Below are 27,074 nucleotides of genomic sequence, written 5' to 3'. Positions count from 1 at the left end.
CTTTCCAACATAAATTTCAGATAAATGGAGTCAAGCACAATAGATTCTTATATTGAAATAGGGGCCCAGAGATCTGGAGTTGGAGAGAATGTACGTGGCCTCATTTCCTGAGTGTCAGTGGCACCTCTATTCCAAATCCCATCAGTAAAAACATTGAGTAGTGCTCCCTCTGAAATGAAATATTTTGTGCCCAACATAGTTTAAATTTTTTGACCAATGTCTGATATACACTACTGGGCCAACATTTTTTAATCTATTTGATATTTCTAAGCTCAATAGACCACAAGGGTGAAAATAAGCCCACAAAATTATGGGTGATTAAAAACAAATATTTGCATTCGGACTGTTCAGCAATATTGAGGATTCAACAAAGCATTAGGCAAGGTTTCTTAAAGAACTCATAATCTAATTGGAAGGGTAGATATTGCATTATGCCAGAGAATCACAGTGTGACTCAGCACTGAACTTTGTGATTCAGACTTTGAGTACCATAGAAATTCTGAACAGAGGATGACCTTCAGAGGCTTTATGACTAGAGCAACACCTTGTAATTTGAGTAGGCTCTGATACCATAGATGGAGGAATTCTATCTATGAATTCTCTCAGAATTGAATGGGATTTGGAGACTATATATAGAATTAGGAGGTTGGACAGGATTTTGACTGGTTAGAACCCAGCTCTCTAGGCTGAGGCAGGATAAGGTGCAAGCCATTCTAGACTGATTTAAAGCTATATTTTAAAGTTTCTAGATACAGAGTTTATAATCTCCTTAGTAACTTTCAATTCCAAAGCAACCTTCACATCAGAAAATCTTTCCTATAGTGCACTGAAGTATCTCTCATTGTGACTTAAGTTCCATGCATTTGTTCTGACCTAGTGGAAATCAGGAACAGATGCTCACCACCAATTTCTCCAGCTACTCCAAGACTGGGCTATTGCCATTCAGAAGCCTCTTTCAAACATTAAAGGACTCTCTTGTGTGCTTAGTTAGAAATTGCTTCTGCTTCAGGTAATTTTAAAGATTCTTCAACTTGGCACATAATAGATCAATTTAGATGGCTTAATTTCTTCTGCTTTTCCCTATCATCAATTCCATCTCATCTCACTACTGTCTCCTAAAACTGTAGTTTCTCTCAATGACTAATCTTTAATCTTAGAAATGTTAATTTCTATTTGGTTCAGGTATATAGCTGTCTGGAAGGAGCAGGAATTTGAGAGTCAAACAGGCTTCGATTTCTAACTTGATCTCTTTATGACTCAAGTCTCCTTATCTGCAAAAGGATAATAATAGTACCAACCTTGTTAGGCTTGCTATATACAAATTATGGAAAGTACTCTCCCCAGAGACTGAGGCTTAGTAAGCACTCTATGATAGTTATTATTCACTATTTAAAGTCTCAACCCCATCATAAATAAGCTCTGTGACTTAACCTTTCTGAGCCTCTTTCCTCATCTGATAATGAGTAGAAGATGTATCTTACAGGTTGGTGTACAGTTGAATACAGTAAACCATGTTAAGCTCTTGGCACATAGTGCCACTCAGTGAACGGCATTGTTAATAGGAAAAAATCGAGTGTTCACAAAGGCTTGTCCATTCTGACATTGTGTTGAAGGATATGATTCTGAATTTAGGCTTAAAAACCTATTGAAATATAGGCATTTCCCATTTTTCTCTTAAGCTTTCTCTAACTCCTCAATATGCCCAGCAGTTTGTTTTTGTTTGGCAAAAATTAAAAAATAAAATAGAATTCTTCAGATATATTAGATTATTGCTGCTGATCTAATATTAAAATGATTTGTTGGATTTGAGATAAAGGAAATGAAAACATAAAACTATGAAAAAAGGAAAATATGGAAGAGAAATGCTGAATGAATGAAAGACTGGACAACATTTGGAAATACTTTCAAATGTAAATTTATAAGGAAGAGTTTTATGTACCACTTTGAATCAGTGGTGGTTGTGACCAGTGGGAAGAAGGGATCAAATATGACTGCTGGCATCCCCATAAGATATTTGCACAAGTGTGGAGGATGACAAGTTCTCAGCTCTGGAGCCACCATACCCAACAACAGGTCACTCTAGGAAAGCTCAGCTTCAGCTGCATCTTGGGAAGGGGCAGTACTGGAATAGATCAGAATCCTCCTGGGGTTTTTCCAGTCTGTTGCCTCTCTGTGTGTGCAAGGCTGGAACTATGAATATAAAAGTGTTGCAGGCTCAGATTAGGACAGAAAATAGCATTTCAGAGGGAGTGGTATCACTCTCCATCCTGAACCCTAGAGGATACCTGATTCTTGGTGGGTAGAGAAATTTGCAATTACTGACATCAATTTCATGAATAGTCTTTGACTCCTACTATTTTTAAACATGATGTATATGGAATACACTTATTTATTTTTCCTTTTCAATGTGGAAAGCCTGCTCAAATGCCAATGACAATAATCATGAAGAATGTTTTAAATAGTAAGAAAATTTTAGTTTCACGTCACACTGAAAAAGTTCATTGTGAAATAATTTCTATCTAAAATCTTAAACCTTAGGAAACAGATATTTTTTTATTATTACATCAAAGCCTAAGTTTAAAACTACCACCAAAATTGGGGGGTGAGTAAGGATCTTCTCTTGACCAATGAGGTATATTTTAAATTATTTAATTTTTAAATATGTAATTAATTTACATATTAAAGATTTTAAAAAGGTGAATACAGCAAAATTTCCTCTCATCCTGTCCTCCAGCCACCTGTTCCTCATCTAAAAGACAACTAATGTGAGTGATTTCCTGTGCATCTTCCATAGGAATTTGATACATATTCAAGCATATACATTTCTTTTTCATCCCCTTTTAGCCAAATAGCTTTTTTTTTTCATGTTGCTCTGCACTTAGCTTTTTTACTGAATATACCACGAAGAACATTACATAGTAATACAGAAAGAGCATTCTTATTCTTATTTTCTGATTGTATGTACCAAAATTTATTTGATGAATACCCTATTAATAGAAATTTAGGTTGTTTCCAAATGTTCTTATTAAAAACAATACTTCAGTGAAAAACAATGGCCTTGCTCATGGACCATTTTGTATATGTGCAAATATGTCTGTCATATACATGTTTGGAGTTTTTGCTGGGTTAAAGGGTAGGTACGTTAGCAATTTTGATAGATATTGATAATAATTTGAATGTCTGTTTTTTCACCTCATGAATTATGTAGGATTCATATTTTTTTAACTTTTACCAGTTCTGAGAGGTAGAAAAATAGTAATGAAGTGTAATTTTAATTTGCATTTCTCTTATTATAAAAGAAAATGAGCCATCTTTTCATATGTTAGGAATTGTTTATACTATGTTTTTTATAAACTTTCAGTTAATGAGAATCAAAATGCAAAGTCACAAAAAAACCCACAAAATTATATTACAGTTTAATAAAGTAAATTAATGCCCTTTCTCCCCAATATAAAGATGAGCATCTTTCTTTATGCAAATGATGCAGTTTTACAGAAGTGAACAAAGTAATCTTTAGAAGAAGATGAATGTGGGGTGCCTGGAAGGCTCAGCCAATTGAGTGTCTGACTCTTCATTTGGCTCAGGTCATGATCTCAGTCATGAGAGCCCTGCATGGGGCTTGGTGCTGAGCACGGAGCCTGCTTGGGATTCTCTCCATCTCTATCTGCCCCTCCCCTACTCCTGCCCTCTCTTTCTCTCTCTCAAAATATAATTTTTTAATTTATTTATTTTGAGAGGATACAGAGAATGCAAGTTGGAGAGGGACAGAGAGAGAGAGAATCTCAAGCAGGCTCCACAGAGTCAGTGCAGAGCTCGATGTAGAACTTGAACCCATGAAACCACAAGAGCATGACCTGAGCCAAAATCAAGTTTTGGACACTTAACCAACTGAGCCACCCAGGTGCCCCTCTCTCTCAAAATAAATAAATAAAAACTTAAACAAATAAAGCTGAATGCTTGGTCAATTATGTCTTAAGTCAGCCCAACATAAGTTGTGCTAAGATTAATGTAGTTTTATTATGTTTCCTGTGTGCTGGGTGCAAGCCTAAATATTTTATATTTCTTTTCTCAGTTAATTTTTGTAGCAATCATATAAGGTAAGTTCCATTTCACAAATGAGAAACTGAGGCACAGGGAGGCTGGATAGTTTGCCCCAGTTGACTCAGCTGGTACATTCACACAGCTATTTGGGGAATTTTTTAACTCCACAGTGTCCTATATAACCACAAATTTATATTACCTTTCTGGAATGTGGCTTTCCAGCATTCCAGTGTTGCGTTTAAATAATCCTGGTCCCTGAGTCAATGAATTCAGCTTCTTGAGACATTTGCAAATAACTTCTCCTGGTGAACTGTTGTAGGATCAGTAACCAGAGGAATTCAGGACCGTAAAGTAACCTTAAGCGGATGAAGACTGGCCTGGCTTTATGAACCTTTGAGAGTTAGGGCAAAGGTATCTCCCCAGAAGAATAACTTTAAAAATAAACCCAATAGGGGCACCTGGCTGGCTTAGTCAGTGGAGCATGTGACTCTTGATCTCAGGGTTCTGGGTTTGAGCCCCACGTTGCAGGTAGAGATTACTTTTAAAAAAATCTTTAAGGGTGCCTGAGTGGCTTAGTCAGTTAAGCTGCAGACTCTTGATTTAAGAGCTCAGGTCATGATCTCACGGTTCATGGATCAAGCCCTACATAGGGCTCTGTACTGACAGTGCATGGAGCCTGGTTATGATTCTCTTTCTCTCCCTTTCTCTCTCCCTGTCCCTCCCTCACACTTACTCTCTCTAAATAAATAAATAAGCTTTAAAAATTTTTCTTTCTTATTTTTTTTAATGGGATTTCAATGTGTTTATTCATTTTCTTTGGGTAATTTTCTTACAGGAAAAATTCTCTTGAGACTAAGTTGAAAAACGATTTGAAGGAAGAGGTAGGGCTCCTCATTTGGGTATTTTTATGCACTGTACAAAATGGACAACTGTAAGCAGTGGCCTTCCTGGGCCATTCACCTCAACTACTTCTCTTTTTTTTAGAAAAACTTTTGACACCCTTCAGAAGACCCTGGAGATCTTCCTGAATGCCTTGGGTATTTTGTGCCAGAGTGTATCAGGTTGGGGTTATGCAAGGCAGCTTAAGTTTCCTCCTTCCTTTATCTTTTGATCAACGAGCTCAAACCACTCTATTCTGGTATACCCAATAAGAACACAATAAGGACACTTATACCTGCCAACAGGAACTATTTATGGCCATTATCAACAACACTAAGGAGTCTGTAACCTTCCATGGGCCTCTTGTGCTCATGGGTCTCAATATTTCATACCAGCTCCATCTAATTCCAAGAGTTTCTTTCCAAATAAACCATACATAAGGTGAAGACAAGACTTTTACGACTACAGCATTTTTAAATCCCTTTTCCCCTTCATATCTTTCTCTCTACTATAGCACCTACTGAAATTATTACCAAAAATCAACAGCCGTCCACTAGACATGCTGGGCCAGGGAGGTGGCTCATGCCTTCTTGATAGCTTTTTCACCTTTTTATTTCCAATCCATGTCTTGGCTCTTGGTCCTGCTTCATGTCCAGCATCAATAGATCAATGCTAACATTATACAGCTTCTATTTCTAGACCTGTTCATCCTACTCATCTGAGAAAAATGAAAATCACTCTAAGTCAATGAGGTCATATGAAAAGTGAAGGATTTAGCATGAAGTTTCTGGACCCACACTTGTGACCAAAGTGGTTAAGCACTAGGATCTATCCCTAAAATTATAGAGGCCACAGTGACTTCTGTACTCTATGTAATAGAGATGTAAAATCTCAACCAAACATTCATCCATGTTTCTAAGGACATATGAAACCACATTTGAGGAAAAAAAAAAGTTAACTTTTCTTGGAGTTTCCTCTGCCATTCACCTTTTTGGGTTAGTGAATTGTCTTCACCTATAAGCAAGCACATACCAGGAGACCCAAGTGCCTGACACTTGGGTATCTCCAGCTCAGAGATCCTTTTTGGTCAATAAAAGCAGGATAGTTGCCCTTGAAGCATTCTCTAGACAGATTAGTCTTGATATGATTGATATCCAGGCCCTATTAAAGATACATGAGGTTAGTCCGATGTCTAGACAACTTAAAGAACATAAGTTCTATTATCAAAGAAAATTATATCACCAGACAGAAATATGTTAGAAATATTTTAGCTCCCCTGAAATATACTAGAATTTTTTTCTATTCACCAAGTTTCAGCTTAAGAATTGGTGATAGAATCATCTCTAAATCTGCTGTATAGTCACTACATTGCTCCTCTGATACTTATAAAGATATACATTTATATATAAAGCACTATAAGTAGGTAGATTTATATATATATATGTAATTATTTTATATTATTTTATATATAATTATTATTATAGATATATAATCATATTGATGTCCATATATACATATCCACAGTGAAAGAGGAGAAAGATGAACAAAAAATTTAACAGTGGTTAATATAGGATTATGGAAGATTCTTTAAATTTTGTTCTATTTTCCAAATATTCAACAATAAAACTATATTGTTTTCATAACAAAAAATAATTTTTAAAAAGAATTAAGTAACTTTGGAGAACAGCATTTTGACTAGAGGCTATAAGACTAAAGACAGAAAGGGTACTTTACATAAACTTTGTACTGTTGATAAAGTTGTTTTGGTGGTAAAGACATTAGTAAAAGTTAAGAATTCTGATACTACTGTATGTATCAGCTGGGCTTGAACAAATAAATAAATAGTAGCATTTGATTGGGTCCAGTTTTCTCACTTTTGGAGTAGAAAATTACAATGAGCAAAGGAGAAGTCTAGAATGAATCTGTGGTATGTATTAGAGTTGGAGACATCAGTATGAACTCATATTAAACTTAAAATACAGATGGATAGATACAGTAATGATTATAGACATGTGTGCAAACATGGGTTTGTTTACATACATATATTTCCCAGCTCTATCCTTTGATTTCTGTCCCAGAAGCACTGATATTCCCATAGCGATGATCACACCCAGCACCCAGATCTTGGTTTCTAATGCCATTTTCCAATAATCAGAATTTCCAAGGAATCAGAATTCCTTGAAGAAATGGCTAACTCTACCATAGGGGCAAGGTATACACAAGCTGAGCCTGGAGCATTTTGTAGTGCCAGAAAGTAAGGGAATGTTCAAAAACAAAAGCAAGTCAAAGGGAAACAGGAGCTGACCTGAAGGACTTCCCAATGGCCAAAGCTGGAAAACTTAGAGGAACAAAATAAATAATGCAGTATTAGGTTATAACAAAAAGTATAACATAAAAATCTACAATTCCATACTGATATAAATATCTGATTGAATAAGTAAATAAGAGAGAAAAGGCAAACAGCCCATACAAAAGAACTCCAACTAATTTATATATAATCCCTCCTCAAGGAGGTGGAGCTGAACTCTTTACCCCTTTGAGTGTGGGCTTATCTAGTGTCTTGCTTCCAAAGAACATGGAAAAGTATAAAAAAGTAACTTTACAGTGGAGGAAACTAATACTACAATCGCTGGATGAACAAGATTAACATTATCCGTGATAAATCTTGTTGATAATATATACCCTTGATATGATGTTATAAGAATGATCCTTTACCTTTATGGCCCTTCCTCCAAAATCCATAACCTCCAACTGGAAAAACATCATCAGACAAACCCAAAATGAATGACATTCTACAAAATCTGAGGAATATTCTTTAAAAGCATCAAGGTTGGAATGGCTAACATTAACAACGCAGGCAACAACAGATGTTGGCGAGGATGCGGAGAAAGAGGATCTCTTTTGCATTGTTGGTGGCACTGCAAGCTGGTGCAGCCACTCTAGAAAACAGTATGGAGGTTCCTCAAAAAACTAAAAATAGAACTACCCTACGACCCAGCAATTGCACTACTAGGCATTTATCCAAGGGATACAGGTGTGCTGTTTCGAAGGGACACATGAACCCCCGTGTTTATAGCAACACTATCAACAATAGCCAAAGTATGGAAAGAGCCCAAATGTCCATCGATGGATGAATGGATAAAGAAGATGTGGTTTATATATAGACAATGGAGTATTACTCGGCAATCAAAAAGAATGAAATCTTGCCATCTGCAACTATGTGGATGAAACTGGAGGGTATTATACTAAGTGAAATTAGTCATTCAGAGAAAGACAAAAATCATATGACTTCACTCATATGAGGACTTTAAGACACAAAACAGATGAACATAAGGGAAGGGAAACAAAAATAATAAAAAAAACAGAGGAGACTCATAAATATGGAGAACAAACTGAGGGTTGCTGGAGGGGTTGTGGGAGGGGGGATGGGCTAAATGGGTAAGGGGCACGAAGGAATCTACTCCTGAAATCATTGTTTCCCTATATGCTAACTAATTTGGACGTAAATTTTAAAAAATAAAAAATAAAACAAGTTAATAAAAAAAAAAAAAACAGTGTGGAGCCTACTTGGGATTTTCTCTCTCCCCCTCCCCCATTCATGCTGTCGATGTCTCTCTCAAAATAAATAAATTAATTAAATAAATAAATAAATAAATAAATAAAAGCATCAAGGTCATCAGAAATGAGAAAAGTTTGAGAAGCTGTCACAGCACAGAGGAGCCTAATGAGACATGATGACCATATGCAATAAGGTGTCCTGGATGGGATCCTGCAACAGAAAAGAGACATCAAAGGAAAACTAAGTTCAATAAAGTATGGAGTGTAGTCAATAGTAACACACCAGCATTGGTTCATTAGGTTTGACAGATGTACCAAGGCAATATACAATGTTAACAACAGGAGAAACCAGAGCAGACTAATGAGAACTCTATATAGTATCTTTGCAACTTTCATGTAAATTTAAAACTATTCTAAAATTTAAAATTCATTTAAAAAAAGAATTAGAAGTAGATATTTTTTTATAAATATATACTTGAATCAGAATTCCTATAGAGAAGTAAGGAACAGAACCAAGTAAACACCAAAGTGAATGTCACTTCCATTTTCTGGAGGCCATTATACTTTGGCAATACAGCATAATGGGTAAGCATTCAAGCTTTAGATCCACACAGCTGGGTTCAAATCCCAACTCTGCCACTTATTGACTCTGTAACTTGAGCAAGTTATTCAATTACCCTGAAACTCAGTTCCCTTATCTGTTACCTGTGGATAATAAAACTGACTATGTACTTCCTAGGGTTATTCTGGAGGCTGAATATAGTGACGTATTAAAGCACGTAGCATGGTGCTTCCTATATGATAATTGTGTTGGTTGTAATTATTATGTTGCATTTTTGTTGTTATTAATTTAATAACTTTAAATCCCAAGGGCTCTTGGCTGGTTCAGTTAGTGGAGTATGTGACTCTTGATCTTGAGGTTGTGAGTTTGAGCCCCATGGTGGTTGTTGAGATTACTTTTAAAAAATTAAAAAAAAAAAAAAAATTAACCCCAGAGTATCCTCTGGAAGGCACAAATCATTTTTGGCTGAATCTCAGTCCTATCCATTTGATGAATGTTTTAGATCTATTCCCATTTAGCCAGCATTCTAGACATTCACCAGACCATAGTGTCATTCATAGCTGAGCAGTCCTCTAGGAAAGGCCTGATCCAGACCCACAACTTTGACTTAGTGGGAAGCCAGAATTCACCCTAATGTTTTAATTCCCAAGAATGGGTTCTTTCATTATTTCCTTAGGATATGAATCTAATTGAAATACTTGTTTCATTTGTGTTTGTTCTGAAAGAAAGGCAGCTTATTTGAAATAATTCCAGCTTTTGCTAGGCAACAAAGAAAATTAGTTTGGGATGATGTATTCATGATAATAAATATACCAGACCCATAGTCCTATAGCTGTTCTCATCCTAGGATAGTGACTTTTTTTTTTTTTTTTTTATGGCCCCTGAGACCTGGATGCCACACAGGAAACTGAGTCATACAATTTAATATTCTGCCTGGCAAGTGTATCTCTGAAAATCAAGTTATACCTTAAAATCTTCTTTTCTCTTCCATTCTTCTCCCACTCATAAATACCACTTTACTGAGTTAATTATCTACATAGAAATTTACCTACATATGTACATAGAAATATCTACATACCTACATAGAAATATCTACATATCTACATAGAAATTTTACCAGCCCAGTGCTCTGCACAGCAAACAGCTAACTTCAAATGCTTAGCAAAACTAGACCAATCCTTTAATGTGTTGTTTCTTTCTGATTTACCAAGTGGTTCATAGGAATCAAATTTTATTTATAAGAGTTATTACATTCTTATGATATAGAAGATTTTCAAATGATCTTATTCTATCTGTATATCCCAATCTACCCCTCCTACTCAAAAAGTAGTCATCTGAATTTTCCTTGGGCCTTGCCCTCATTTCTTCTCTCAGCATGTCTTTTACCCATTAATAACTCTCCGATAGCATATCTGAAGGTATTTAGATTGGGCTGATACACTGAGCAGGCCATATTTCTTCACTGTGGTGGGAAAAAAAGCCACAATTGGTCGTCAGCATGACTCACCCAGACTTTTACCACCACACCCAAATCACACGATAGGACAAATACTTGGGTAAGATTTAACCAAGCAAGTAAAACCATCGTGCCGAGCAAGATTTTGTGTGACAACATATACCTAAAACCATCTCTCTTTGGTCATCTTCTGTGATCTATTTGGTGCAAATCACTTCACATTACATAGTTAATGGTGTTGGATTTAGTTTTATTTTTTTTTTCTCTATATTTCTGTTGTTTCAGACTCCGATTGTCATATGAGGACAATGTGCTCTTTCTAAGAAGCTCTTCAATGGCCTGTGAGCTCATCATATGTCCATTATTTCCTTTCCTTTGGTTGAGGAACATTATGTCTTTGGTTTTAATACTCAAAGTCATTTTGGGCACTTGCATAATATTGATTATTAAAAACCCAAAACATAAAAGATCCACTAATTTCAAGGGGCGCCTGGGTGACTCAATTGGTTAAGCAGTAGACTCTTGATTTGGGCTCAGGTCATGATCTCAAGATTTCTGCTGACAATGTAGAGGCTGCTTGGGATTCTCTCTATCCCTCTCTCTCTCTGCCCCTCCCCTAAGAGTACATGTTTATGGTCTCTCTCTCTCTGTAAGTAAATAAATAGATCAATAAATATTAAATTAAAAAAGAGAGAGAGACAGAGAGATCCACTAATTTCTGGAGAGGAGAGAGCTGAGAGTACGTACCAAGGACATTCGGAGAATCCTATCAGCCTGTTCCAGTTCTTCCTCCTCTGGAATAGCATCCCAGGGGCTAATAGGGCCCCATTACTCAGTCCCTTCCTCCCTCTCACAGTTGACTGGATCAAGGGTAGACCTGACCTGAACTGACCCAAACAGGTTTGCTTTCCTCATTGGGAGGTGGGACCAGAGAAAGAAATTAAGAAGGAGACAGCAAAAAAAAAATTCTAAGTAGTATAACTGGGACATGGAGCTTATAGACCTAGGATTCACTGTGGCAACTGACATTCCAGCAGTCCAACCTGCAGAGGAAAATCTGGCAGATCCACAAGGAAAGCAGGGAGGTGAGATGGAGATAGAGGAGGGCCAGCTTGCCTGTAACCCTCTAGCTATGAGTTGCCAGCTCAAGTGAGGTCCAGCTGCATTCCAGCTGTAGTCCTGGAAGGTCTCTTATATCTTGGGAACTGACCTGCCCATCTTTTTGTTTTAGCTAGTGCCCTGGGTTTTTTCTGTTGCTGAACAATGGAAGAGTCTTGAGAATGTCATAGATTAACTAGAAAACCCCTCCTCTCACCACTGCACATCACTTTCAACAATTCTCTTTTTTAGGAAAGGTATTCCCATTTGGCTGATTCAAACCCATTCCTCCCTGTTTGATGCTCAGAGAGGAGGAAGCAAAGTTGTCCTAAAACTTCCCTTTGCCAGCCTGCCTTCTTCTAGCCTCACCCACCCTTCTACAGAGGACGCCAACTATCTCCCAGGGCAGGTCTCCCCACTGGGCCATGCATGAGCCATGTTCCATTTCCTTCCCTGAAGTTTTTCACATTGGTGTTCTCTCCGGAAAGTGTCATCCTCTGTCTGTCTAAATCCTGCACACTCTTCAGGCCCAGAATAACCCCACATACTGTGAGACCTAGCCAATCACTTCCCCACATTTTTCTCTTCCTTTTCTTATCTCTTTGAAAGATTTCCACTACATACATACTGACACAGAAAAATGCTCAAGATCCTACGTTATATGGAAAATGTGTTTACAAAATCACATGTACATTACAGAGCTATCGATACAGCTATATATCACTAAATTAACTGTGTTGGGATTTGGGGGTAATTTTATCTCAGTTTTATTTTCCTTGTTTATGCTTTTTTTTAATTTTTAAAGTTTATTTATTTATTTTGAGAGAGACAGAGGCAGCATGAGTGGGGGAGGGGCAGAGAGAGAGGGAGAGAGAAAATCCCAAGCAGGCTCCTTGCTGCCAGGGCAGAGGCTGACAAGGAACTCGAAGCCATGAACCATGAGATCATGACCTGAGCCAAAAGCAAGAGTCAAACACTTAACTGATTGAGCCACCCAAGTACCCCCTGGTTTATATTTTCTTAATTATTTTTACAATAAAAAAAATGTATAATAAAATTAATTAGAGGAAAAGTCTAAGTTCCTGGATCTGACTTTTAAGGACTTGTATAAATTTGAGTCTTCCCAAAAGTTAGAACAAACCTATAGACTCTTGAATTGTTCTCTTCTCATTTACTGAGATTAGCCTCTTTTTTGGTTAGCCTCAAACATATTGCAATATACTTAAAGATTCATATCATACTTTCTTGTTTTTTCTTACTCTTCATTTTTCTTGTCCCTTAATTGTGATATAACAATAAGTTGTTAACTGATTAACTTATTCTTATTAACATCTGAGTAAAGTCATATAAGAGCTTATATTATGTATAAGTATGTGTACTCCTGAAAGATACAGCATTCACCTTTTCATTATTGGAGTCCCTGTGACCACCATTTCTGCCCCCAGCTTTTTTTCCTCTGGAACACTTCAAGTATTACATCTTATATTTTCCATTGCATCATTTTAATATAAGCAAGATGATCACATGTGCAATAATGCTTGCCAACTGTGAATCTTAAAACATAAACAAATGGTATATAATTCATTCCTTCAGTGGTTTTGGCTGAATGCTATCAGCATGCTTTATGATACAGGGCACTTAAGTAAAGGCTTCACCATGGAGTCATCTAAACATACATTTTCTTCCTTGTGTATGACCATGGGCTAATTGTATCTGTAGACAGATTTATAATTAGGTACTATGCATTACTCAGTTCAGTTTTCTTCCTTATGTCTCTCTCCCAGGATTTTAATTGAGCACTATTTAATGTTCCAGCTAAAATGATAGTAAGTCAATTATCTTTGCTTAAAAATATCTCTGTCACCCATTTGCTTTGATTATCAAAGCAAAAGGAAACAATACAACCAGAGTTGGAAGGCACTTCAGGGTGGTCTCGATCTTGCATGACTTGAATCGCGTGTCTTCTTAGGACTGGCCCTAATAGTGGTCATCTGACTTCTCTTCAGGTAACTATGGCAGGTAGGATTCTGTACTGCTAAAGGGCACGCACGGGCTTTAGACTCAATTAAACATAGGTATGAATCACAGCTCTGGTACTTAGCTGTGAGTTCTCAGGCAATTTACTGAATCTGTCTGAGACTTGGTGTCTTTATCTGTAAAACAAGCCTACTAATCCATACCTTGCAGGGCTATTATTTTAAAAAATATGTTTCAATGACTTTTGATCTATGCACAGATTGAACACGTCTTTATTTCTTCTCTCTCCTGAAGCCCCACTAAAAGGAGAGTAAATGAATTTAAAACAAATAGGCAAATTATAAACTCACGAGGCTGAAGAGAATGGAACAGGAGACAATGGAACAGATATGAGACCAACACATTTGTAGAAAAAGGCAAGTGGAAGTGAAATGGTGGAAAGTGACTTTTACAGATTGGAGAGTGACATCCTGCGAGCCTGCAGAGAATCTACTGACAAGCAAGTGAGGTGGAATGTCACTTTGTAGGTTGAGGGTTTAAAGGTAGGACATGGCTGAACAGAGGGAGATGGGTGAAAACCATAGATGGCAGTTAGTGACTCAGGCCCTTCCTTCCACCTCACACAGCAAGGTAACTATACCTTTCCGAGCTCAAATGAGTTGGGAAATTCACAAAGAGGACACTGAAGCGGGGATAAGAAAATTAGAGGATCAATTCAGGACATGCCACACAGTGGAGATAGGATCAAATAATATGGCTCTCAGGACTCCTTGGACAGACATGTGCACTGCCTCAGACGTACTTTATCAAGACAGAAACCGAGATTGCGAAGGTGGCTTGATCTAGGCCATAAAGCAGATCACTGAGGGAGAAGGACTTAGAAATCTGGTTCCTGGACTTCAAATTTTTGAGACATGGTAAATAATGGATTCTGGGAGAAGCTACACCTCCAGTCCCAAGCATCAGTGGCCTTTCATGGAAAAAGAACTTTAATCATGCCTACTGAAACAAAGTGTTGCAACATCAGACAGCCACTCAGGCCAGGAATACATAGTGAAAGAAACACAGTAATGCACCGTCCTGGGCAGAAACAAAGGGCTACAGCAGGAATCTGAGGCTTTCTGACATGAAGCAAACAAATCTTTTTTAAAAACAAATCAAGCAGCAAAAAGCTGAGCCTTTTATCAACTTTAAGTCCTTTTAGCAATTGTATGATATTAAACTGTATGAAACTGCCACCTCTGTAGGTTGAAAATTCTGAATATAGGCAATTTTAGACAGTTCAGCCTACTAGTAGGAGTAGAGAGGTTTCTTCCCGTATGATTGCCTCTATTTCTATAGCATAGCTATACTTGTATGGAGGTACCAACAACTCCTGCAACAAAAGTATGAATAGTGTACCTGCCGTGTGCTGACACTCTTCTAGACACTGGGGATAAATCAGTGAGCAAGACAGATGAACTCACTGCTGGATTAGTCAGATGTGGCTTAACAGGCCATCTTTATTGAGTATGATTCCCAGAGCTGGGACTATAGAGTCAGTACAACCTGTGATGAATTCCTGGCTCTGTGTTCTTAATGAATAAGTGTGTGTGTGTGTGTGTGTGTGTGTGTGTGTGTGTGTATCCTTTCCCAGATTCATAGGCAGAGTAAGTACTCTAAACACTTTAACCATTATGTTTATTAGCACTTACTGAAAGATCCCTCCTTCAAAGACTTTACCATTTAAAGAAAAATAATATACAAATATTCTAATTTAAGTGCTAATGCTTCAATGCCCAGTGAGAAATAGGTTTGTTAGGTCAGGAGGCTAAACTTGACAACGTAGAGCATTCATGAGTGTTGCCAAGTGACTGTATTCTGAAAGAGTTAGACTGGAAGGACCGATGCGGAAGTGAGTCTTCAGACAAGTTCTGAAAGTGAGTTTTGAAAGAGGGGAAGAAGAAACTACTTGTATAAGAAGGTTCAAAACCTCCTGGGAAATGTAACTAAAAGGTAGATTAGTCTTCCCAGAGAAAAGTGATATTTTTAGCCTTTCTTCCTAGGAATGTTGTGGAAACACAACCTGAATTGAAAATGTAGTTTACTCTTTTCAGACTAAATGCTACAATCAGAATTCACATTCCCCAGGGGCGTTTCCTAGTATAGGAAAAAACTGGAGAAGGCCTCAGCCCATTTTGAACTGGGGCTTTTTTACTTGTGTCCTAATAGTCCCCATTCTGAGTGTATTGGTTTGCCAGGACAGCCATAAACTGAGTTAAAGCTGGCTTAGAATAACAGAAATTTATTGTGTCACATTTCTGGAGCCTAGCCGTCCAAATGCAGTGTATCAGCAGGGCCAGGCCCCTTCTGAAGGTGCTGGGGGAGGATCTGTTTGAGGCAACCTCACTTTAACTTGATTATTTCTGGAAAGTCTTATGTTCATATAAAGCTGTATTCTGAACTACGGGGTTAATATCTTTTTTGGAGGGACACAATTCACCCCATTACACTGAGAAAAAGGAAACTGGCCTAATCATAAAAAGTGATTTTGGCCAGTATAGCACAACGTGATACCCCTTAGGAAATAATCCAAAATTCATATAAGTGAAAATCCTACTAAAGCAAAACAGTTTTACGAAGCCAAGAAGCCTCTTTGCAAGGAGGCTGTTTTTCACCACAGAAATGTTATATGGATTTGAATAACAACCAATGCCTTTGGAGCTAAACTGGATCTAATTAACAAACACAGTATAATGAAACCAGAAGGGTACTGTTGAGCCTGCAGTATGGAGAACTGAGCTGTTAAGAGAGTTGTTGATTTTCCTTCTGTATTTGTCATTAAGACAGCAAACCACCCAAGTGTCCCCTCCACCTAACCCATCACAAACATAACTGTTGCCCCTAGTGGAAAAGCCAAGCAACTCACAGAAACAAAAATAATCCAGGGCTCAGAATTGTTCCAGAAAATGGTAGCAGAGGGGTTAGTATATTTATTACAACTTTTCCTTTGCTAGTTCACAACAGAGAATTTGGGCATCAGTTAAGCTTTCCCATCCCCTCCCGTAGTTCTGGAAAGTGATTTCCAGAAGCATAATTTATTTCAAGAAAACAAAGTTAAAAATTTTGGAAATTCTAAGTGATAAAGTTTAATCTATGTTATACATACACTTAATATGTGATATTTATTTATTGGTTATCTAGAACTTCAAATGACAAAGAAAAATACTGTATATGTTTAAAAAAAATATGTTGAGGGGCACCTGGGTGGCTCAGTTGGTTAAGCACCCGACTTCGGCTCAGGTCATGATCTCATGGGTCTGTGGGTTTGAGCCCCATGTAGAGCTCTGTGCTGACAGCTCCAAGCCTAGAGCCTGCTTAGTATTGTGTGTCTCCCTCTCTCTCTGCCCCTCCCCCACTCGTGCTCTGTCTCTCTCTCTCTCTCTCTCAAAAATGAACATTAAACATTTTTAAAAAATAAGTTGAATAATTTAAAAAAGACAGTGAGGGGCGCCTGGGTGGCGCAGTCGGTTAAGCGTCCGACTTCAGCCAGGTCACGATCTCGCGGTCCGTGAGTTCGAGCCCCGCGTCAGGCTCTGGGCTGATGGCTCAGAGCCTGGAGCCTGTTTCCGATTCTATGTCTCCCTCTCTCTCTGCCCCTCCCCCGTTCATGCTCTGTCTCTCTCTGTCCCAAAAATAAATAAACGTTGAAAAAAAAAATTAAAAAAAAAATAAATAAAATAAAAAAAAATAAAAATAAAAAAGACAGTGAAAGGTAACTCTCCTTCCCACTTCACCTCCCTAATCTCCCAATTTCCTCCCCAAAGGCAACTATTATTTATAGTTTATTATGTATCATTCCAGATACATAAGGAATACATTCCAGCACAAGGAATACGTATGTGGTTATATAGAAAGTTCATAAAATATATACCTCTTTTTTATTATTTTATATACTATGAATACCATATATGCCATTCTTCACACTGACTCTTTCAGTTATTAATACATCTAATACATCTTATAAAAAGAGTCCATATCAACTCACAGAAATCTCTTTTTTAAATGGCTGCATAATCTCCTATTATGTGGTTGTTTTATACTATATTTAGCTGTTCCCTACTGGTAAACATTTAGCTGGTTTCTAGTTTCTCACTATTATGAACAATGCTGTAAAGAACAGTTTTTTTTGTGTGTCTTTGTACATGTGTATATACAAGTATATTTGTTAGAGAAACTCCTAAAAATGGAATCACTAGTGAAAAGATATACACATTTACATTTTTGACAGATGTTTGCCAAATTGCCAACCAAAATTTGTTGGATCAATTTATATTCCCATTAACAATGTGAGATGGGACCTATTTCTCTATCACATTGCCAGTGCCATGTATTATTAATCTTTTGTGCTTTTCCCAATCTAATAGGATAAGAATGGGATCAGATTGTGGTTTTAATATGTATTTGTTTTATTTTGAATCAGATTGGAGCATCTTTCCACATGGTAATAAGACATTTATATTCCTTTATCTCTGAATTCTCTATTTGTATCCTTTGCAGTGTTTCTATTGAATTGTTGATTCTACTATTGGCTTATAGTCATGTGTAGATTGTCTTTATTTACACATTTATTTTCTATGAGGAATTTTAAAATTTTAATGTAGTCTTTTCTTTACCTTTTTGTTAATCTTTTAATCTTTTCTTAATCTTTTCCTTTAAGGCTTCTAGGTTTTGTGTCATATTTTATTTTGTTCCCTAATTTTTTAATTTATTTTTGAGAGAGAGAGAGAGAGAGAGGGAGAGAGAGAGAGAATCCCAAGCAGTATCTGTCAGTGCAGAGCCTGATGTGGGGCTCAAGCTCACTAATGGTGAGATCATGATCTGAACTGAAATCAAGGTTCAGACACTTAACTGACTGAGCCACACAGGAGCCCCTGTGTCATATTTTAGAAAGAGCTTTCTAATGTAAGATTGTAAAAAATACTGTCCTCTGACACAAAATTTGAGATGCTTTCACAGTGTTTTCTCACTGACATCTTTAAAAAGATAATTATTTAGAAAGAACTATACAAACTCACATTTCACCTCTTGGAAAGCAGCAGTCACACTATCTTATACATTTAATTTAGAATATCTACCTTTCCAAAGCACTAGAATCTTAAAAATTTAAAGTTTAGATTGAGAGATTAAGAAAAAGAGAATCCTTGTCAATTGTAATAATCTTTGAAAATCTTACAAGTGGAATTACATTTGAAACATATAAAAGAGGAATAATTTTTACATTTAAGAATAATTTGGGGGGCTTCTGGGTGACTCAGTTAGTTAAGCATCTGACTTTGGCTCAGGTCATGATCTCACGGTTTGTGGGTTCAAGCCCCACATCAGGCTGTGTGCTGACAGCTCGGAGCCTGGAGCCTGCTTCAGACTCTGTGTCTCCCCCTGCTCCTCCACCACGTGTGCTCTGTCTTTCTCTGTCTCTCAAAAATAAATAAACATTAAAAAAATTAAAATAAAAAAAGAATAATTTGGGTAGGTAGGGTGTACTTAGTGACTTGCTTCCAAAGAACAGAGTATGGAAAGGGAGAGATGTTAACTTCCCAGTGGAGAAACCTGGCAAACATGACCTTACCCCAGTGATGGAGGTTGACATCATCACTGATAAATCACATGGATATCATGGACCCTCCATACAATGTGATAAGAAGGCCAGTTACTAGTATAGTATTCCTCCAAACCCCAAGTCTTAGCCTAATCATGAGAGAAACATCAGATTTGTTTTCAAATTGAGGAAAATTCTACAAAACATCTGACCACTATTCCTCAAAATTGCCAAGGTTGTGTAAAACAAGGAAAGCCTGAAAAACTGTCACAGACCACAGAGGAGACTAAGGAGACATGACTGCAGTGTGATATCCTAGACCAGAATCTCAAGCAGAACAAGGACCTTAATGAAATAACTGGTGAAATCCACATGAAGTCTGCAGTTTAGTTAATAGCAATGTACCAGTGTTGGTTTCATAATTTTGACAAATGTATCATGTTGATGTAAGATGGTGACATTAGGGGAAACAGAAACTGGGAATGCTCTACTTTGGAAAGATAATCTTTGCAACTTTCTTGTATATCTAAAATTACTCCAGGGGCACCTGGATGGCTCAGTTGGTTAAGCGTCCCACTCTTAAGCTCAGGTCATGATCCTAGGGTCATGAGATCGAGCACTGTGTCAGGCTCTGTGCTGAGTATGGAGTCTGCTTGGGATTCTTTCTCTCTCTCTCTCTCTCTCTCTCTCTCTCTCTCTCCTCTCTCTCTCTCTCTCTCTCTCTCTCTCTCCCTTGCCCCAAATTATTCCAAAACAAAATTTTATTAGAAAATTAATTTCAGGGGTGCCTGGGTGGCTCACTCAGTTAAGCATCTGATTTGGTTTGTGAGTTGAGCCCTACATCAAGCTCTGTGCTGACAGCTTGGAGCCTAGAGCCTGCTTCAGATTCTGTGTCTCCCTCTCTCTCTCTCTGCCCCTCCCCAACTTGTGCTCTGTCTCTCTCAAAAGTAAATGTTAAAAAAAAATAAATAAAATTAATTTGATATTTAACAAGAATATTCTGAGAATAAACACCCCTAAAATATTTGAAATAAAATTTCATTTGAAATGACCATTTTTAAGTCCTAAAGGCAATTTTCCTACAGTTCATTCCTGCCTGAAGTGGCTTATCAACATGAAATGTGAATCTGCCAAGTAACAAAATTACTTTTGCTATGAGTACCTTTTTAAAATGTCTTGGAGAAATTGCAAATGTCAGTGAGTATGGAGAAGAGTAAGTGACCATCCTTGTAGGAGGATCATAAAGTGTCCTTTTGAAATTCACACATAGTCCTCATGTTAAGGACAAGGTTTATAAGAAAGAGTTTGTTTTTTTTTAATAACAGCTTAATTGAAATATGATTTATATACTATACAACTCACCTGTTTTAACTATAAATTTCAGTGGTTTTTAGTATCTTAATAGACATGTAAATCAGCAGTCAATTTTGGGACATTTTCATTACCTCAAAAAGAAACCCCAAACCCTTTAGCTATCACCCTCCTGTCCTCACAACCAGTGCCCCCCCAACCCTAAACAACTACTAATCTACTTTCTGTCTCTATAGATTGGCCTATTCTGACATTTCATATAAATGAATGATATATAACCTTTTGTAACTGGCTAGTATTATTTTTATATTCTCCAGATACACTCTGAAGAACAGATAGCTAAAGTACCTTAGAAAAATTAACTTTTATCACTCCAGGTATTAAACCACTCATTTAAAAATATAATCTCGGGGTGCCTGGGTGGCCCAGTTGGTTGAGCGTCTGACTTCAGCTCAGGTCATGATCTCACAGTTGGTGGGTTCAAGCCCTGCATCGGGCTCTGTGCTGACCACTCAGAGCCTGGAGCCTGTTTCAGATTCTGTGTCTCCCTCTCTCTCTTCCCTCCCCTGTTCACGCTGTGTCTCTGTCTCAAAAATAAATAAACATTAAAAAAAATTTTTTAATATAATTTTTTTAAAAATATAATCCCCATCCCAAGGCATTATACATCCCATCCATATACAAACATTCCATTTCAAATTCCATGACAAGTTTTATTTTGTATATATAGCAAAGAATAAATACAGAGAAGTGATGAGGAGCACCAGCTAGAGAGCTAGACCACTTGATTCAAATGCTAACAGAGTCACTTAGCAGCTGTGTAACCCAGAGCAAATTCAACCTCTCTGGGCCTTAGTTTTCTCTTCTATAGCATGTTTCCTACTTCATAAGGGTGCAATGAATGAATATATGCAAATTTATGCAAAGTCCTTAAAAACTTGAATAAAATCTTGCCATTTGCAACTACGTGGATGGAACTAGAGTGTATCATGCTAAGTGAAGTAAGTCAGTCAGAGAAAGACAAATATCATATGATGTCACTTATATGTGGAATTTAAGAAACAAAACAGATGAACCTAGAGGAAGGGAAGCAAAGATAAGATAAAAACAGAGAGGGAGACAAACCATAAGAGACTCTTATATACAGAGAACAAACTGAGGGTTGCTGGAGGGGAGGTGGGTAGGGGATGGGGTAAATGGGTGATGGGCATTAGGGAGGGCACTTGTTGAGAGGAGCACTGGGTGTTATATGTAAGTGATGAATCACTAAATTCTAGTCCTGAAATCATTATTATACTATATGCTAACCAACTTGGATTTAAATTTTTTAAAAAGTTTCTAACATATAGTAAATACTATAGGTTTTCTACGTATTTACTGTATCAACTGTGAGAGCCATTCAGTACCATTAGTACCACCTAGTGTTTAGACAGTTCTCTTGACCTTCTAATCTTATATGATCAGATTTTCTACTTCAAGTATCTTCCTAAATTCCCCAGTCTATGTCTTTTATCTTTTGAAGAAAGAAGTTTAGCCTGGGAAAAACAAAAACAAAACAAAACAAAAAAAACAATATGTTCTTACTCATTCCACAAGTGTTTAGGGAAGACATATTATGTGCCAGGCATAGTCTCAAGTTCTAGGAATAAGACTGAAATGATCCTTTTCATCACAAAGTCTAGTGTGGTAGGGTCCCCTCCCTAAGGAGAAAGAGAAAAAAGGGAGAGAAAAATTAAAGGTAACCTGGCTATGCGCCTATGCGAAATGACCCTTTTCATCACAAGGTCTAGTAGTGGGTACAAATACACAGTATGACTGGGATCAAAGAACATATTAATATGCACAATGATTTCACCTCCATTGGGCCTTCTAGGAAGAATTATATCATCACAGAAGGAAACAAGGAAAGAACATCTTCTGGTTCGATTTGGAGGGTTTATAGAAAAAGTTTTGGAGCATGGAGGAAATAATGGAACTAAGATAGAAAGAGAAAGGATGTGGGGGGACATCTGAGTGGCTCAGTTGATTAAGCATCTGACCCTTGATTTTGGCTCAGATCATGGTCTTGTGGTCTTGAGATCAAGCCATGCATCAGGTTCTGGCTGGGTGTGGAGCCTGCTTAAGATTCTCTCTGCTCTTCTTCTGCTTGCTTGCATGTATGCACATGCATGTTCTCTCTCTCTCTCTCTCTCTCTCTCTCAAAAAAAATAAATATTTTAAAAATTAAAATAAATTAAAAAATAAAAATAAAAAAGGAAAAGGATTTTTAAAGATGTTTCGCTGAGTGTTCAGATTGTGGGCCCACTCGGGAATTTTCTATTGCAGTAAAAGGATTGCAGTAAAGATGAAAATGCTTTTAGTTACTTTTGGACCACTGGACCACTGTTTATTTAAATATAAGCTGCATTTAGGATTAGGCTGTCAGAATCTTTGACTTGATATGGACAATAGACAGCTACAATGTAATGCACGGTTGCCAAAAGTTAGTGCTTTGGAAAAGGGAAGGGAGGAGTGCTCCAGGGGGGTGGGAAATGAGCAAAGGCAGAACTGGGAAGAGCCAAGAATGTTCCAGGATCTGAAAGCAGAAGGGCATGCCTGGAGCACAGCCCCATGAAGGCACAAGCCAGACCCTGCAGGCCCTGGGAGGCCATGTTAAGGGATCTAAACTTCATTCTGTTGGCAATAAGGAACCATCAAGGACTGTAAACAAGGAAGAGAGATGATTCATACAGCACTAGTTAGTTGTTGGCCCCAAGAGTATACTGACTCAGAACTGAACTGTTTTCAGGGACCCATACCCCCGAGGATGCAGAGACACAGACCTAAGGGAATTAGTGAGGAAGGTGGAAGACAGCTGAAGGCTTATAGCTTACTAGCAAATAGGGGTGTCTTGTACCTACTTCCTTGTCTGCTGCCGGACCTATAGAGCAATCTTTTTTTTTTTTTTTTTTTGCTTTTTGCTTTAAAACAACTAAACAAAACTAGAAAATAAAAATTTTATTTTCCCTTTATTTCTAACCATTCTTTGCAGTCAAATTTTAAAATTGTCGTTTCCATGTATCTAGATGGCAGTATTCACGGCATGGCTGCTCTGTGAAATAAATTGTTCTTCATTGACCCCTCTGGAAGGCAAATGTCATCGTAAAAGGGGGAGAAATTTAATTAAATGGGTAATATCATCAGACCTAATGTTTAGTTGCATAGCAACGTGACAGCGTACTTTGGTAATATCAATTCCTTCCTCAATACTATTTGCCAAGTTTTACGGTGTTCTATTGCACTGAGGACTGTAATGTGTGTGATAAGCTATCCAAATCCCCTTCGGGAATACAAAAGCCCTTATTCCAGCTCCTAGGAGTGCCCCAGCAGATAGCCCTCATCTCTCAGCTCCTTTGGGGGTTATACAGCTTAAGGGAGTCACTTCCCTCCCTGGAAGCCATGCTCCCTCACTCCTGGCCATACCCAAGAACAGTGATGCAGGCTTGAAAGGACTCAGCCCTCTCTCACCAGCCCCCAACCGTTCTGAAGGGCTTCCTGTCCTGGTGGTCATTCCCTGCAGGGTTGTTATGGGAGGCTTCTACTGGATCTGCACCCCAGCTCAACTTCTCTGTTGACCCATCCTTCCCTCCCTCCCACAGATGTTGATCCCTTGAGTACTCCCTAATAAAGCCCTGAAAAGGAGGTATGATCTCAGTCCTCTTTGGTCCACACTGACAACAAATAGGCTGAAGAACAAGACCTGAAGGTATTTTGCAGGTGTTTTACTATCTGCAGGCACTAAAGGATGAGAAATAAACATGAGGGACTAGCTATGGGTATGTGTGTGATGCAAGTTCCTGTTTGGTAACAGTGAAAACTTTAAAAATGACTTCATCTGCTGCTTATTCTCTTTGCTTTCTTCATCCTCTGTCCCTCCATCCTTCCATCTCCATTCTTTCTCCCTCCTGCCACCCCATCGGCCACCCATACACAAGCCCAACATGATCTGAGAAGTAATGTGTCTTCATCCATTCAGGCTGCTATAACAAAAGGGGTGCCTGGGTGGCTCAGTTGGTTAAGCGTCCAACTTTGGCTCTGATCATGATCTCACGGTTCGTAAGTTCAAGCCCTGCATCAGGCTCTGCACTGATGGTGCAGATCCTGCTTGGGATCCTCTCTCTCTCCCTCTCTCTCTGCCCCTTCAGCGTTCTCTCATTCTCTTTCAAAATAAATTAAAAAAACTGTAAAAAAAAAAAAAAAAGTACTACAGGCTGGAGAGCTTACACAACATAACAGAAATGTTCTTCTCGCAGCTCTGGAGGTTGGAAGTCTGTGATCAGGGTGCCAGTAAGTTTGAGCGAGGGGACTTTTCCTAGCTGCACACTTTTCATTGTATTCTCACATGGCAGGAAGGGCAAAGGAGCTCTCCTGGGACATCTTTTATAAGGGCATTAATTTCCATGAGAGCTCCGCCCTCATGAATTAATCATCTCTTAAAGGCCCCACCTCCTAATGCCACCACATTGGGCATTAGGATTTTATTATGGGAATTTGGGGGGCACAACAACATTCAGACCGTAGCACATGGCCAAACTCCTGTGATCTAAACGCATTCTCTTACTGACTAGCATCTCTTCATCCCCTTTATCACAGAACTTCACCACTGAAGCCATTCTGGATAATTCAACAGTCAGAATCATGAAGTTCCTACTCAGATACACACATGTTATAAGGGAAAGGAGGGTCTGAAACTTTGCATATTATTCCTACGTCTTTGGTTATTTGCAAGGATGCTTCTTTTTTTCTTTTTCTTTTTTTTTCTCTGGTTTACTCAGGAAAATGTCACTACAAAGTGAAGCAAACCTGGCTGAGAGTCTCAAGATGGCAGACAGGACAGGTAAGTTTTGGTGGGATTGGCAGGCATTTGGACATCAGCCAGAAGGTACAGGCTTTCTGGAGGTAACCTCCATTCCAGAAATATGTGGTATTGTAGAAAGAAATATCATCCAAAGGAAGGGGACTATTCAAACTGTGAGTACCTCAGAAAACTACTCTGAGTCCTCCTCAATATCACCCCCTGGCTGGGTTACCAAAACCCTCTCAGTTGTCAGATCTGATAGACACTCTTCATACGTTGTCTGATGCAACTTTTGAGTGAAATTTTAAGTGTTTATTTGGGGAGAGAGAGAGAAAGAGAGAGAGTACAAGTAGGGGAGGGCAGAGAGAGAGAAGGAGAGAGAGAACCCCCAACGGGCTCCCTGCTGTCAGGGCACAGCCTGACACAGGGCTGGAACTCAGGAACTGTGAGATCACTACCTGAGCTGAAATCAAGAGTCGGAGGCTTAACCAACTGAGCCACCCAGGTGCCCCTGAGTGAAATTTCATACTGTGGACCAGCCCTTCCTTTTATAAACCCCTCATTCCTTGGCCTCTTGTGCTTGCTTCTTTACTGCCTCACTCTAGCTCCTTCTCAGGTTCCACTGGCTTCTTCTCTGGACTCCATCACATCTTTGTTTTTCTCATTTTACATGCTTCCGGATGAGAAGTGATGGGGTCCTCAACAGCTCCAGCAGCAGTGGGGATAAAGAGGACATACAACGTGAAGGCTGATTGGAGGAGGTTTCCAACTCACTCAAGTCAAACATCAGGAGAAAAAGCAGCCCCTGAGCTCCCTTCCTCCCCAGCCAGCCCACCCTTGCATCAGAGCCAGAAGTCCCATAGTGCCGCCGGAATATCTTTGCCAGCCCTTACCCTTATCCCACGGTCATGTAGTGGTGGATTTATTTGTCTTTCCCCCTAGACCGTGAGGTCCTTAGTACCTCCACAGTCTGACACATTGCAGTCATCCTGTTACTGAGTAAAGGAATGAGGTACTTAAAATATGTACAAATAAAAATGTAGCACAAGTTGCCATATATACTTAAAATGAGCTTCCCTAAGATGCTCAAATGCTGGGCGTGGTATCAAAGTTCAAATTTCTCACGGACCATAAAGAAAGTGAAAACACCATCCTTCAACTTATTTGTAATTCTTCTTTACTCATAGTCATTAATGCACAGTTTAGCCCAAAATTGTTTCTGCTTATGTGAGTTCCAACTCTCAAGCAAAGCCTGAAGGCTAATGTCATTATCTCTTATAGATTTTCATATCAATTATACTACCTACTACAGTGGCTGCTCAGTAAATAGTAAGTTGATAAATGGATTTATTACTCCTAAACTTGGACCAGCAGCTCCAGCCAGGCAGGTAGGCTCTTTTATATTTCCTGAACTGCCCCATCCCTCTTCTGTCCACATCCCACCATGCAGCCAGTCCACTCAAGCCTCCTTTCTCTTCCTATAATCACCAAAACCCACAGAACCCCAAACTACCAAAATAGATTTGTACTTATTCATACCTGTATGTCTCTCAATGTCACCCAAATGATCATGCATTACAAATGCCATATGACTTCAGCAAAACTCTAAGTACCTGGAGGGCAGGGAATGTGTATTTTCATCTTTATATCATTCCTTCTACAATTTCTTTCACAGTTCTTTACAAGGAAGACTTTTAAGAGGTGTAAAACTAACTGGTATAAGTTCAATTTTAAATACTCTGTCAGAAAAATACCTCAAATTTTAATCAACCAACCA

General features: G+C 38.4%; 1 long non-coding RNA gene across 1 annotated transcript in view; it reads left to right on the top strand.

The window, feature by feature from the left end:
- Window positions 1-26,446, top strand: part of LOC147584260 (uncharacterized) — a 64,446-nt gene extending 38,000 nt beyond the window's left edge. Inside the window, exons 2-3 of the long non-coding RNA XR_015246443.1 lie at window positions 25,275-25,336; window positions 25,986-26,446. This is a non-coding gene — a long non-coding RNA (uncharacterized LOC147584260). The remainder of the gene's footprint in view (window positions 1-25,274; window positions 25,337-25,985) is intronic.
- Window positions 26,447-27,074: the final 628 nt, after the last annotated feature.

This window comes from Puma concolor, chromosome A1, assembly GCF_028749965.1.
Source record: "Puma concolor isolate L17-30 chromosome A1, mPumCon1.1.hap2, whole genome shotgun sequence".
Taxonomy (NCBI): Eukaryota; Metazoa; Chordata; class Mammalia; order Carnivora; family Felidae; genus Puma; species Puma concolor.
This window is presented reverse-complemented; position numbering and strand designations above follow the sequence as displayed.